The sequence below is a fragment of the Oryzias latipes genome, chromosome 2, assembly GCF_053564925.1.
Source record: "Oryzias latipes strain Hd-rR chromosome 2, Olatipes_Hd-rR_3.1".
Taxonomy (NCBI): Eukaryota; Metazoa; Chordata; class Actinopteri; order Beloniformes; family Adrianichthyidae; genus Oryzias; species Oryzias latipes.
Window position 1 is genome coordinate 43,462,134 of NC_136238.1, and position 13,903 is coordinate 43,476,036.

The 13,903-nt window shown below is 42.8% G+C and overlaps 1 long non-coding RNA gene across 1 annotated transcript in view; it reads left to right on the forward strand.

Moving 5' to 3' along the window:
* Window positions 1-1,018: 1,018 nt before the first annotated feature.
* The window catches only part of LOC144988934 (uncharacterized), a 135,788-nt gene continuing 122,903 nt past the window's right edge, over window positions 1,019-13,903 (forward strand). Inside the window, exons 1-2 of the long non-coding RNA XR_013653031.1 lie at window positions 1,019-1,201; window positions 1,793-1,966. This is a non-coding gene — a long non-coding RNA (uncharacterized LOC144988934). The remainder of the gene's footprint in view (window positions 1,202-1,792; window positions 1,967-13,903) is intronic.

Below are 13,903 nucleotides of genomic sequence, written 5' to 3' on the forward strand. Positions count from 1 at the left end.
TGATTAGGCTACCATGTTGGTTGAGGCATGTATTCCAATTGGGTAAAAAAACAAAAACAAAGCTGTTATTTTGCCTTTACGCTACTGGTCCGGCCCACTTGAGATCAGATGGGTTGAATGAGGCCCCTGAACCAAAATGAGTTTGACACCCCTGCCCTAGATGAATCAGGGAGTCTAATATGCAAGTAAAAGCGGGATGGAGGGCGGGTGGGGCACAACCGGGGGAAGAAGGCTCCCCCCGAGCAATAGAGGCTCAGATCTACCACACCAGATAAGACCAAAGATGTAAGCTGATAATCAATGTGCAATTTGGAATTATGGTTTCCCTAAAAGTACAAGAACGTTTTCTAAACAAAAACGACATGCTCCTAGTTTTAATGCTTGATCTCTGACATGCAATAAAGATTTCTGAAATAATGTTATGTTTTCTGACATAATTAATACATACTTGTTCTTTGTAATTTGATTTTATTAATACTCATGGATCTTTTTTTATCTGCACGCATGATGTAAACTCTAAATAATGTAACATAGCAGGTCCTTACTCTGTTTGGATATAAAAATCTGATGTTTGTCTTTTTTTTAGTTTTTAGTTTTATGTTGATTTCTTTAAATAAACCATTTCCAAATATTTCACAGAGGAGCTGTAGTTTCAAACTGACTTTTTCATTAATTTATTCATCTTCCAAGCAGTTTTGTTTCTTTCAGGGTCACTGGGGTGCTGGAGCCTATCCCGGCCACTCGTGGGCGAAGGCAGGGGACACGACTTTTACAGACAAATTAAGCTTTTTTTAACTTGTCTATCTTCATTTTCAGCTGAAAAAGTCTCATGTTGGGACTTTGAGGTGCGTAACGAGGTTTCTACTTTAGAGTCACTGATGCTTTCAAACAAAAACAACTGAGTTGTTTTCTGACCTGGAGGTGTTTCTGGTTCCGTCTTGCTGCTGAGTTTCTTTGAACCCAAACCGACCTGGACCTCCAGCTGCATCACTGCTACTGAACACACTTTTCTGTCTGGTTGCAGGTTGAAGGACTGCAGTTTGTCAGAGATCAGCTGTGAAGTTCTGGTCTCAGCTCTGAAGAAAAACCCGTCTAATCTGACAGAACTGGACCTGAGCATGAACCAGAACCTGCAGGATTCAGGAGTTGTTCATCTGTGTGGTTTTCTGGAGAGTCCAGACTGCAGACTGCAGACTCTGAGGTCAGTAAAGAAGCTGAACTCCCTGAAGGATGAGAAGAACATGTGAAAAGTAGGAACACTTTCTGAGCAAACCAAACATTTTTGTAAGTAAGTAAGTTTTTATATAGCACTTTTCAAGGAGGGCAACTCACAAAGTGCTTCATAAAAGTTCAAATATAAGACAAATCAATACAACGTTACATATTAGATCATTGCAAGAAAAACATTGCATCTAAAAAGGTGGAGAAAGGTGAAATAAAATTAAAATATCAGCTGAAAGATTTCTTAAAAAGAAACATCTTTAGTTAACTTTTAAAACACTTGAAAGAGACTCATGTAGTCCCAACAGGAGAGCGTTCAGAGTTGTGGGGCAACTGTTAGATGTAACCACGACCACAGTTTATCACAACAAGAAAAGACATGAGTGATTTTCTTTTAACCTGTTTGGTGAACATGAGAATGTTGGAGACTGGGATGCAGCAGAAGAGAAAGAGAGAAGAGAATAGAGGAGGTGACACAGGAAGAACTGAACAAATTAGACTTTGAACTTTGTTTCCAGTTTGTCTCCAGCTGCATCACTGCTCCTGAACACACTTTTCTGTCTGATTGCAGGTTGGAGAACTGCAGTTTGTCAAAGACCAGCTGTAAAGCTCTGGGCTCAGCTCTGAAGAAAAACCCGTCTAATCTGACAGAACTGGACCTGAGCTACAACTACGCGCAGGATTCAGGAGTTCTTTATCTGTGGGATTTTCTCCTGAGTCCACACTGCAGTCTGCAGACTCTGAGGTGAGTAAAGAAGCTTTGTTACAGCTGTATCTGGTGTGGTTGTGACCTAGAGCAGCTGTTAAGATTTCATAAAAAACTTGTAGCAGAACAGTTTTAGAGTCGTACAATGTCCAGCAGGACGTGGCACTTGTGTCAGATGTAAATCACAAAGTATTTGGCTAACTATGACAAGCTATGCAGCATTATGGCCATTCAGCGGGACAAGATTGACTGTCAAAACCTCAGACATAGTTCACAGCTTGACAGCAGTGGTTTCAGACCTGACTTGTGAGGCAGCGGTGCCTGTGTCAACCAGCATAATGCAAGGCACTCCCTTGCATGGTGCTGTCCCATCACCTTCACGGGGATGGGGACATGGCAAAAGTCCTCAACATGAGTCTAGCCAGTGACTCAGCTCCACTCTGCACTGTCAAGGTAGGCTTTCTGCATCGAAGAATCGGCAGAGTGGGACATGCGAGTAAGGGTCTGCATCGTCCCTCCTACACAGACCTCAGGGTGTTTCTCTAAAGGTCAGCACGCTTGGCGCATAACATGCTGATGTGCCCAGCCTGGCCACATACCCAGCAGACAGGAGCACTGCAGTGAGGGGGGCTGCCACTTTGTGGAGGTTGCACTGACACGGCTCTTATTAGCTCCAGAAGTTCACTAACCCATGCCAGCTTCTCATGGCCTTGGGTCCTCCTTCACCACAGCTCTTGCAACAGGGTACAACCAATGGCAGTGTTGTCTGTAGATGTTCCAGCCAATTCTCTCTTCATGCTATCTCCAAAGCCTCTTGCAGGGTTACAGGGATGGGCCAGTTGCTTCTGCCCCATCTGCTCCCTTGGGGACAGGGCTCAGATGAACTGGTCTCACGTCATTTTACTTTGAACTCCAGCAGGTATATGAAAATAGGCTGTTATTGTGATGGTTTCAATTTCAGAAGCCAAAAACCAGAGCGACTCAGCTGTCAGTCTCTGCCTGTGTGCGAAGCAGAAATTTAATTTCAGGGGGATTTCTAGGTCATGCTCACAGAACAAATAAAAAATTGAATAGAACAAAAAAAAGTGTTATTTCATTGTATCTGGGTGGAGTTTTCTTCTCTGCGTTGTGTTCCGGTGAATAAAAGGCCACACTTGGATGATGAGTCAACCTCTTTTAATCCTGGTTAACAGAGAACAAAATTTCACAATGCTGTGTTTTTCCCCCCTCAGCCACAGCTCACAGCATCTGAGTGCGCATGCTCTTTAGCACCTTCCCCCCACAGCATGTAAAGTAATGCAAAAGGAACACGATAAAAAGAGAAAACTGCACCGTACCTGGTTAACAGAAAACAAAAATTCACATTGCTGTCCAGAGTTTCTTTTGTGTTTTTTCCCCCTTAACAATTGAAAAATGCACAAAAAGAAAGAAAGAAAAGTTCACTTAAACATCAAAGAAAAATGGCGCGAACCTCAATTAGTTCACATGAAGCAGTGCAAATTTGCTCATATAGAGCAGCTAAAAATAAATAAAACAACACAAATTACGTAAATTTGACACCACACGATTCCTAACTTTGTGAGTTATGAGTGCAACGAACGAACTAACAATTTACAGAGAAATAAAACTAGTAAGGGCGGACACACATAGGTACACGTCCAACCTCAGCCTCGCCTCACAGCGATCTGAGTGCGCATGCTTATTAGCACCTGTTAGCGTGCTCGTGGTGAGTTCAAGTACCCTCAGGCAGATAAATACTCTGGTGCAAATGTATGAAAACAGCAGTTTAGTATGGATCTGGTGGAATTAAACTAATAAACTTAACACTTGTTACATCATGGGGAATTTGCAAAATCACTGTACTGCCTCTCCTCCTAATTCATGTTGGTCAAGGATTGGTGGGCATTCGAGTAGGTGACCTGATGGTGGACTTTAATATTGGGCATGGACTTTTTGGGAAGAAGTTTCGCTGGGGACCCCACAGTGAAAATATTTCAACCCACTTGAGCCCAGATTTACACAGCTTTTTACTTCCTTTGTTACATGAGGTTTATTATTTGGAAAATATGTAACAACTTTCTTTGGAACATTACCATCAATGCAAAAATGGATATAATCCTTAATATTATCAGTTGCTGCATTCCACATAAGTAGTCAGTGCAGCAGAAACATCCTCTCAGAGTCTTTACATTATCTTCTTTCCAAGTGGTTACAGTTTTCTTGACAGTTTTTGAAGATTTTAGAACAGTTTGTAGGTTGGTAGACCATGAATGGTTACGTGGTTGGAGTTTGCCAGGGGAGGCAGAGCTTTAGTTTTAAAGGCATTTTTAATATTACTGTCAGGATTATGACTTTTTCCTATCAAAGAGGAGAACCATACAGGAAATTAGAGTTTTTGTTAGACTGCTGCAGTAGGAGAATATGTCTGCCACAGCGCAAACTGCAACAGTTCTGTCTTCCCAGTCCATAAAGGCTCTTTTTAATTGAAAACTAAAGGTTGCAGACATGGAGTTGGGCCATTCAATCAGAACTGGAACATCATGTCTTGTATAGTCAGAACTTTTCATGTCAGTGTTTTCTTAGTTAAAGATAGAACTGAGACAATCATGTTATGGGGGATAATAGCGTGTAAGCAAATCATAAAACCCCAACAATTACCAAAAACATTTATGTAGCACCTTCTCATAACGCGTGGCACATTTTACTGATGGGACCCTGCAGGCAAGTTCTAGCAGCACGTGGTTAAAATCACCCAATAAAAAGACAGGGGTCCCCAAGGGGAGTGTGCTGAAGACATCGATACACACAGTCTGACAACTGACTGGTGGTCGCTGATGTGTTCGCACTTGGGGGGATGTAAACCGCACACTCTATAATATTGCCAAAGTCCCTTGGTAAATAATATGGGCGTAATGAGATGCACAACATTTCCAAGTCCAGACTGCAAGTCTGTTCTCCTACTGTGATTTGGCTACACTACTCATTCCGTAAATATTTACAATTCCCTGAAAGAAAGTTCTCTGTCTGCTCTCACACAGGTGAATCCATCTAGTTGGATGTAGCTGTCAAGTGTTTCCTCTCAGAGCCAAGTTTCCATCAACACAATCATACATGACTTCTTGTATTCATGTAGGTGCCAACTGTTACTTTCCTTTACAGTGCATTCACGTTGCTGAGTAGGGATGTTAGAAAACTCAATTCAGCAATATATCACGATAGTTCATTTGGCGACACTTGTATCGATTTAAAATGCTGTCAGGACGATATTTAACAATTATATATTAGTGTCCTTCGGTGTCTGACTATTGTTTTCTACGGAGTGATATTTCTGCCACCACGATGCACACAAAACTTTCTAAGTTGCATGCGGAAATATTAAATATTTGCTTTTCAATCATTTTTTTCTCTACTTGGATTTTTTTTTGCTTTCAATTTTTTTTTCTTTCAAAAACTTTTTTTCTTTCAAAAACCAACGCTACACGGGGAGAACATGCAAAACTCCACACAGAAAGGTCCCCCCTTGATGTAGTTTTTCATGTCCCCCAGCCGGGACTTGAACCGGGGGCCTTCTTGCTGTGAGGAAAGAGCGCTAACCACTGCGCCACCGTGATCCATCATTATTTTGCTCATTACTGCTGTTCATCTGATCTCAAAAACGTGTGCAGCATAAAATAATATTTGCTGTAAATCTTTTATTGTTTTGTTTTAGCAAACAGATCTTAAAGAAAATCAAACGTTTTACCAATAATTTGCTCTGCAGGATTCACAGATCATCACACAGATCTGTAGATTTAATGTCAGCAGATGAACTATGCAGTTTCAGGAGATTTTCAGCCATAAATTCACTAAACTGACTTAATAAAAATGAACTAATGTTAAGAAAATAAAAAATTATGAATTATTGTTAAAATGATCAAAAAAATGAAAATGTCTTCATCCAAAGAGACAACATTGAGGGTAAGAAGTACTGTTTTGGTTTTTGAGCCTCAGACACCATGTTAGATAAATACAGGGATTTGATTGGTTAGAATCTGGACCAATCAGCAGCTGTTTGATGGCAGCTTTGTCACGCTAACTCAGCAACATCAAAAATAGGAAAAAAGTAAGATGACACACAACAGATACAAAACTTTTTGGGTAGTGGCAATAGTGGCAGTTTATCACACTACGTCGCGTACAAAAGCCAGATTTGACACAACACATGCAAAAATGTGTGTTTTGAAAATGCTAAAAAGGTTTGTGAAAGCAAAAAAAGAAGTTTTTCTCTCTGTGTGCGGTGGGTGGTGTGGTGCCTGGGTGTCAGCGCCTCGGGGGATGGGACCACTGGGCTGAGGGGACCTGGGCCCTATGCTTGGGGGGGCTGGGGGATGGCTGTTTGACCAAAAGGGGACAGTCTACCAGCTGTCCCCGACCTACCCCCTTCCTTGTATTATCTTATATAAGAGTGAGGGGGTGGGGGGTTTAGCCTGCAATGCACCTTGGGGGGAAGAGCTACTTGGCAGTGCCCCCCCCCCCCCATGGTTGCCTTATGGAATGGGCCCCCCCTCTTTCTGTTTTATTTGCACCTTAGATGTGTAGGGTCCTTGGTAGGGGGGGTGCTTGTGCAGTACTTGAGCAGGCTCTGGATGGATGATGGTAGTAGGTCAGCAGCAGGTTGGTGCTGATGTTGTTCTTCCTCAGGAGGTGCAGACGCTGCTGAGCCTTCTTGATGATGGCAGCAGACTTAGATTGGTTTGTTTCCTTGGATTCTTCAGATGGATTCAAGCTGGAAATGTTGTCAGCATAAAGCAAGTTTGGACTAAACTAAAGCAGAAAGTGGCTTTGAAGATGGTCAGGAGAAATGAGGGCTTTTTTCAGGAATTCTGGGAAGAGGAGGACTTCTCCAAACAACCAGAATCTAGGAGGTGGTTTTTTCAGCATTGAGATCAGGATTTAGCATGAGCTTCAATCCCATTTTGGTTCAATCCAAATGTTTACCTACCAACAGACATTTTTAGCTCTAGTTGTTGAACATTCTATGTTTGGAAGAGGCAGGCTCTTCTAAAAGAAACTAGCAGGAGCCCCAGCGCTGGTCTTTGCTTGGATTTGGTTTAGACTTGTTCAGAGTCAAATGCATGTTTTAAGGGGAGGAGGATTATTTGGTTGTTGCTGTTTTTGTTCCTATTCTTACAATCCACTATATGTCCCGTGTTGAATTCTACTATTAAAATGTGGGAAACAAATGTTTATCAAATCCAAATCAATCCAAAAGCCTGGAGACTGGATGGCTGTGGTCCTCTCTTTGACCTGGACACTGGTTGCCATGGCGACCTGCACACTCACCAAGCTGGAACTTAGAAGAAGAAAAAGAGACCAAAATGATTGATAAAGCAGGTTTTCCAGGGAAATCCCACAAAGTGCTTTCCAAGCTAGAACTAAGAATACCCAGCATGCATTTGGAAAAACTCCTTAGCTTCTTGTGGAAAATGATGAGTCATTGGAAAAGCATTCTCTGAATGCTCAGAAAACTTCCTCTAAGGTTGTGGTTGTTTGGAGAAGTCCTCCTCTTCAAAGAAGTTCTCCTGACCATCTTCAAAGCCACTTTCTGCTTTTTCAAACGCTACTGTTCAACAAAAACTTGGTTTCTGCCACCAAACCAACCTTAGACACTGAAACAGAATGAATCCAATGCAGAAATGTGTTGACACCTTTAATTCAAAGCTTCAATCAGTTTGAATCTCATGAAGAACATTTCAAAAATCCACATTTGGATCAGGCGTCTTCATCAGAGCACAACTCATGTTTCCAGGACTGTGACTCACCAATAGATCCTCATTTCCTTTACACAATCTGTTTCCATCATTTGGATTTTTCATAAAAACTTGAGTTAGAAAAGAATTGTTGGCCCAAAATGTCCAGTTTGAATAGTCTACAGTTGTTGTGTTTGGTTTTTTAGGTAACAGGGTTGAACTCCTGAATATGAAGGTGGTGTTGGCTGTCCAGGAGAGGTCTGCAGAGATGATGATGCAGAGGAACTTGAAGGTGTGGACCTTCTCCACGTGCTCCCCGTTAATAAGGGGGGTTGGGTCCGCGCCATGTTTCCTGAAGTCGACTATGATCTCCCTGGTTTTGCTGGTCTTCAGGGTGAGGTCATTTTCTGAGGACCAGGTGGTCACTTCAGGACTTCCTCTCTGTAGGCAGACTCATTCCCCCTGGGGATGAGTCCGACCACCGTGGTGTCGTCGGCAAACTTGATGATGCAGTTGTTGTTGTGGGCTGGACTGCAGTCATAAGTGTAGAGGCAGTACAGCAGGGGGCTGAGCACACAGCCCTGTGGGGCGCCGATGCTCAGTGTTCGGGTTGAGGAGTGGTGGGGGCCAAGTCTCACAGTTTGTGTTCGGTTTGTGAGAAAGTTGTTAATCCAGTTGCATGTGAGGGGTGGGAGGCCGAGAGTGAGCTGTTTATTGCAGAGTCTGTCCATTATTATTGTGTTAAAAGCAGAACTGTAATCCACAAAGAGCATCCGGATGTAGCTCTGCTGCTGCTCCAGGTGGTTCAGTGCGGAGTGGAGAGCCACGGCTACGGCGTCCTCTGTGGATCTGTTCTTGCGGTATGCGAACTGGTGAGGGTCCAAGTCAGTGGGGAGGTGGTCTCTGATGTGCGGGAGCATCAGCCTTTCAAAGCCCTTCATTATGACTGGCATGAGGGGCACTGGGCCATAGTCATTGAGGCCTTCAGCTCTCATCTGTCTGCCCAGCTGTTGGACAGGACAAGTAAAAAAAAGAAAAATGAAAAATATTTGTTTTGGAAATCAGACGATGTTGACTGTTCCCTTTATATTTTTAAGTTACCTTTATAAAAGACCTATGAACCTGGATAAAAGCACCAAGTTTTTGAAAGCAAAGAAAAAAAATCAATATTTTCACTTGCAACTTAGAAAGTTTTGTGTGCAACGTTGTGGCAGAAATATCACTCCATAGTTTTCCAATTTAAATGTCCGACCGCTAAATGGCAGCAGTGAACGCGGAGCCTCCTTGAGGAACTCTACTCTCCACAAAACAACAAGAGCAGCTTGTTTCGTTGGTAGTGTAGCCCATGTAAAATTGATCTTGATCTCACCAACATCGCCTTTTTTATCTTTATTTTGTTGTTTGCATGAGACTGTTCTAAGCAGAGACTTTTATTTTGATGGTTCGCTACTTCCTGTTCTTTCGCGGCATTCCCCTCAGTCTCCGTGAGGACTGCAGAGAGGAGGTAAGCAATATACTTTGCTCTCACTAGTTTGGCTGAAAAGAGAGTTTAGTTAAAGTTTAAAACATAGAAAAACAATGTTCATAAGTTAAAACTGTCCCCACAACATTTTTGTTTTTGCTAATCGTGTGAAAAATGTTGTTAAGGGTAAAATGCAGCGCTGGAAGTAATCAAGTATGTGTGTTATATATAGCAGGACTTTCTTATATATAGCAGGAGTCGATAGGGGGCGCTCGTTGCGAGATTGGCTGTTGCAGGCAGACGAAGAAGAATACACATTCAAACAAAGATGACGGAAGGGAAAAACAACGAAAGCAGCAACTTAAAATGCGCACCGACAGCATTGAAGCTGCATCAACAGAGTTGTGTAAGGAAGCTGTGGCTGTTGTTGGCCTCAAGGCGACACAGCCTGGCGTGGAGACCTTTTTCCAGAAGAAGCTACCACTGTCTTCTGCGAGAGCAGTGGCAATAACGGAAAACAAAACGGGAGGTGGAGAACGAGGGATTTCGGTTTTTATTGAATGCATTAGAGCCACGCTTTGACATTCCCTCTGGGAAATACTGAAAAAAGGATGCCGGCACTGTACGGCCAGACCAGAACTACGGCTGAGATGGAAACGGAAGAAAGAGAGGCATCCCTGCCTACAGACCCCCCTTCTCCTTTTTAGCAGTAGTAGATGAAGTGTTATTGTATCAATGAAGACCAACAATAACTTGTAGAGGGACCTCGCACTTTATTCACTTCCAACTTCTTAGCCATACATGAAGAACTAAGGCTCAGGTAAAAAAGCAAACTCTGTATCACTCCGCGTAGGGAACTATATTCATAGTATGTGAGACATATCACAACATCCCCTCTGTTTAGCTCAAATCTATATCACAAACAAAATAAAGTGAATATGCTAACCCTCAGATCACTGTAACAAAAACAATAGCACATTCTGTGTCATGTTAATAGAAATTAGAAACATACATTCCCATTTGTCTTGAGCATCATTTTTTTTTTTTTTTTTTTTTTTTTACATCCGTTAGGGTCTGGAAAACAGCATAATAACAATACGAAGTAAAGAATCAACAATTTTGATTTTTCCTCTTGTTTATGGATCAAAGTCCTTGTACCGAGATGGTTTGTTTATAACTCTGCCAGATCGTGTGCAGGTTGGTGGTGGACTGTTCTGTCTTTCATAGTTTGTGTTAGTTGTGCATGGGGTTTCAGTGATGGTCTCAGCAGAGTCATTGCAATCCTCTTGATGCTGGGTTTGTTGTGGTGCCTCTGCTAGTTGGTTCCTCCTTTCGTTGATCTGTATATGTGGTTTGAAGAGTTCTCTGAGGTGACTCCTGCAGCGTCTGATTTGATTTCCGTTGGGTGTTTGGACAATGTAGCTTCTTGGCTCGGTGCTCTTTTCCACTACAGTTGCTGGGTGCCACGTTCCCCTTTCTTTATTTAACACAGTCACATGTTGTCCTGGTCGGAGAGGTGGTAGCTCCTTACGACTGTTTCTGTCGTGGTGTTCTTTCATATTTGCAGTTCGTTGTTCTAGGTGCAATCTGTGTTCTTCTTTGCCAGGATCAGTTCGACTTGGTAGCAGGGTGGTGACAGGTCTCCCAAAAATCAGTTCTGCAGGTGATGGTAGTTTACTGTCGATTGGTGTTGCTCTGATCTGTAATAGTGCCATTTGTAGATTTCCACCATATTTCAGTGTCTTCTTGACGATGGATTTGATGTGTCGTACATGTCTCTCGATGAATCCGTTACTTTTTGGGTAGTGAGGAGAGCTGGTGAAGTGTTTGACTCCCCACTCCTTTGTGAACCGTTTGAAAGCTTCTCCTGTGTACTGTGTCCCGTTGTCCGTCAGTATTTCATCTGGACGTCCAAATAATGACACATATGCTTGTATTTTTTGTGCAACTGCATGACTTGATGTTGAGTGCATCTCATCCACCATAGGGAACTTGGAGTATCTGTCCACAGTTAATAAGTAGTGGCGACCATTCACCTCAAACAGATCTGATGCGAGTGATTGCCACGGCTTAGTTGGTACCTTATGTGGTTGAAGAGGTTCCTTTGGGTTTGCATCCTGGTATTCAATACACACTGAGCAGGATCTGCACATCTTCTCAATGTCGTCATTCATCTTGATCCAGTATACGCTTTCTCTTGCGAGGCGACGTGTTTTTTCAATTCCTTGATGACTGGAATGCAGTTGTTTTAGAATACTCTCCGTCATAGAGTCAGGAATCAGCACTTGTCTGCCTTTGAATATGACTCCTGTTTCTATGCCAAGTTCGTCTCTGAAGGCCCAGAAGGCACGAAGATGTTTTGGTAAGTCCTGTATTTTTTCCGGCCATCCTTGAAGAATCACCTCCTTTAGTGCACTGAGTTTGAGATCTTTGCTTGTTTCTGCTCGAAGGGTGTTCTGTTTGTCAGGTGAGAAGTTAATAAGTGCTATGGTGTACATTTCAGGGTCTTCCGGTTCAAAAATCAGTCCGTCTATACGTTCATCCAGCTCTATTTCACTGCTGTTCTCTGGGTTGGGTAATCGACTTAGGGTGTCTGCGAGGACCATCTGTGGTCCAGGGCGGTACATGACCTCGAAATTGTACCCCTGAACTTGGACTACCATTCGTTGTAACCTTGGTGGAGCCGCGTGTAGTGGTTTTCTGCATATGGTTACAAGTGGCTTGTGATCTGTGATCACTATGAATCCTTTTCCGTATAGATATGTGTGGTATCGTTGTATTCCATATACAATAGCAAGCATTTCTCGCTCAATGTTGCTATATCTGGACTGGGTATCTGTTAGTGTTTTGGATCCAAAAGCTATAGGTTGGTTATTTTGCACAAGGGCAACACCTAAGCCTTTCTGGGATGCATCCACTTCAAGTGTTATAGTCAAGCTGGGATCGTAGTATTTCAAACATGCATCCTCAGTGATCATTGTTTTAAGGTCATCAAAGCAATTTTGGTAGTTTGTGTCCCATACCCATGGTGTGTCGTTCTTCAGTAGTCCTCTCAGGGTGTGAGCTTTGTCTGCGAATCTTGGTATGTAGGGGGACAGGTAGGATAGCATCCCAATGAATCTGTGTAACTCATCTTTGTTTTGTGGTGTTGGCATCTTCTGGATGTCTCTGATTTTGGCTGGGTCAGGTCGAATGCCGTTGGCGGTGTACTGGTTGCCAAAAAATGAGATTTGGTTCTGTTTAATGTTACATTTTTCACTGTTGAACACCAAACCTGTGTTTGCAGCACGCTCCATCAGGTTGATTAGGTTCTTATCATGTTCCTCTTCATTTTTTCCATATACTGCAATGTCATCTGCGATGCTGACCACACCTTGCAATCCTTCCAGGATCTGGTCCATCTTTGCCTGAAAGATATCCTGAGACACACTGAGTCCAAATGGTAGACGCTTCCAGCAGTACCTGCCAAATGGAGTGCGAAATGTTGTTAACAGTTGTGAATCTTCATCCAAATGTATAGACCAGTATCCTGCCTTAGCGTCAAGCTTGCTAAATACTTTTGCATTTGCAAATTTTGGGTTTAGTTCCTCAACTGTTGGAATCCTGTGTGGGCATCTTTTTAAACTGTCGTTTAGTTTTTTAGGGTCTAGACATATCCGTAGACTACCATCTTTCTTGGTACTGTATGCTAGACTGGAGCACCAATCTGTGTGCACTTCCACTTTGCAGATCACATCCTGTTCCACAAGATTATCGAGTTCTTTTTTGAGCTTGTCTTTTATGTGAATACTGCATTTGCGTGGTGGGTCTTGAAATGGTTCAGCACCCTCTTTTAGCAGGAGTTTTGCAGTCCCACTGAAGTTACCAAGCTTATCAAACTGGTTTGCATAAGCCTTCTTTAAATCTTCTATGGTGTTTATGTGTAGCAGTGGATTGGCTTTCTTAGGTTTTGTTGTGGTCTGGTTCTTGTTTTCTTTGTTAGCTGCTTTGCTGACATTAGCTATAGAGTCCACGTTTACAGTTACCAGGTTGAGTGCTTCGCATGTGGGCAGTCCAACTATTGCTGGACCTGGTACATCCACAACATAAAACATGGCGTTAATCCACTCTGAGTGCTTCCATTGACATGGGATGTTTATTTTCCCATAACATCGGATCCTGTGTCCGCTGTAGGCTGACAGTTTTGCATGGCTCTTTTGGAGTCTGTTCATCGCCTGTCTGTTTCTGCCGTACATTTGTCTGTATGTACGTAGTGGCAAGGTATTCCCTGATGCACCTGTGTCAATTTTTAAACGAAGTGTGTGTTTCTGGCCAGGTACGTCAGGTGGTTTTATATTTAGGATTGTATAAGCTTCTTCTCTTGGCATTTTTGCATCAATGCTGTGCATACATTTTTCGCTGACTGTGACAGAGTGAAACTCTCTTTGATATGGGTCATCTTCACTCAAGTCTGTGGTTTGTATGGCATCTATTTTTCCTTTGCTTGGCTTTTTACGGTCATTCTTGTATGACTGGCTCTGATAACTTTTTCTGTGGTATCTGCCCATTGACTGTGGCTGAGATTTATCTCGCCAGTGTTGGTTGGTATATTCTGTTTTTAGGGCCCGAGCACGGAGTGCAAGGACCCTATTGTATCTGTTAGGTTTATTATTAGGGCCCGAGCACGGAGTGCAAGGACCCTATTGTATCTGTTAGGTTTATTAGGGCCCGAGCACGGAGTGCAAGGACCCTATTGTATCTGTAAGAGTTATTAGGGCCCGAGCACGGAGTGCAAGGACCCTATTG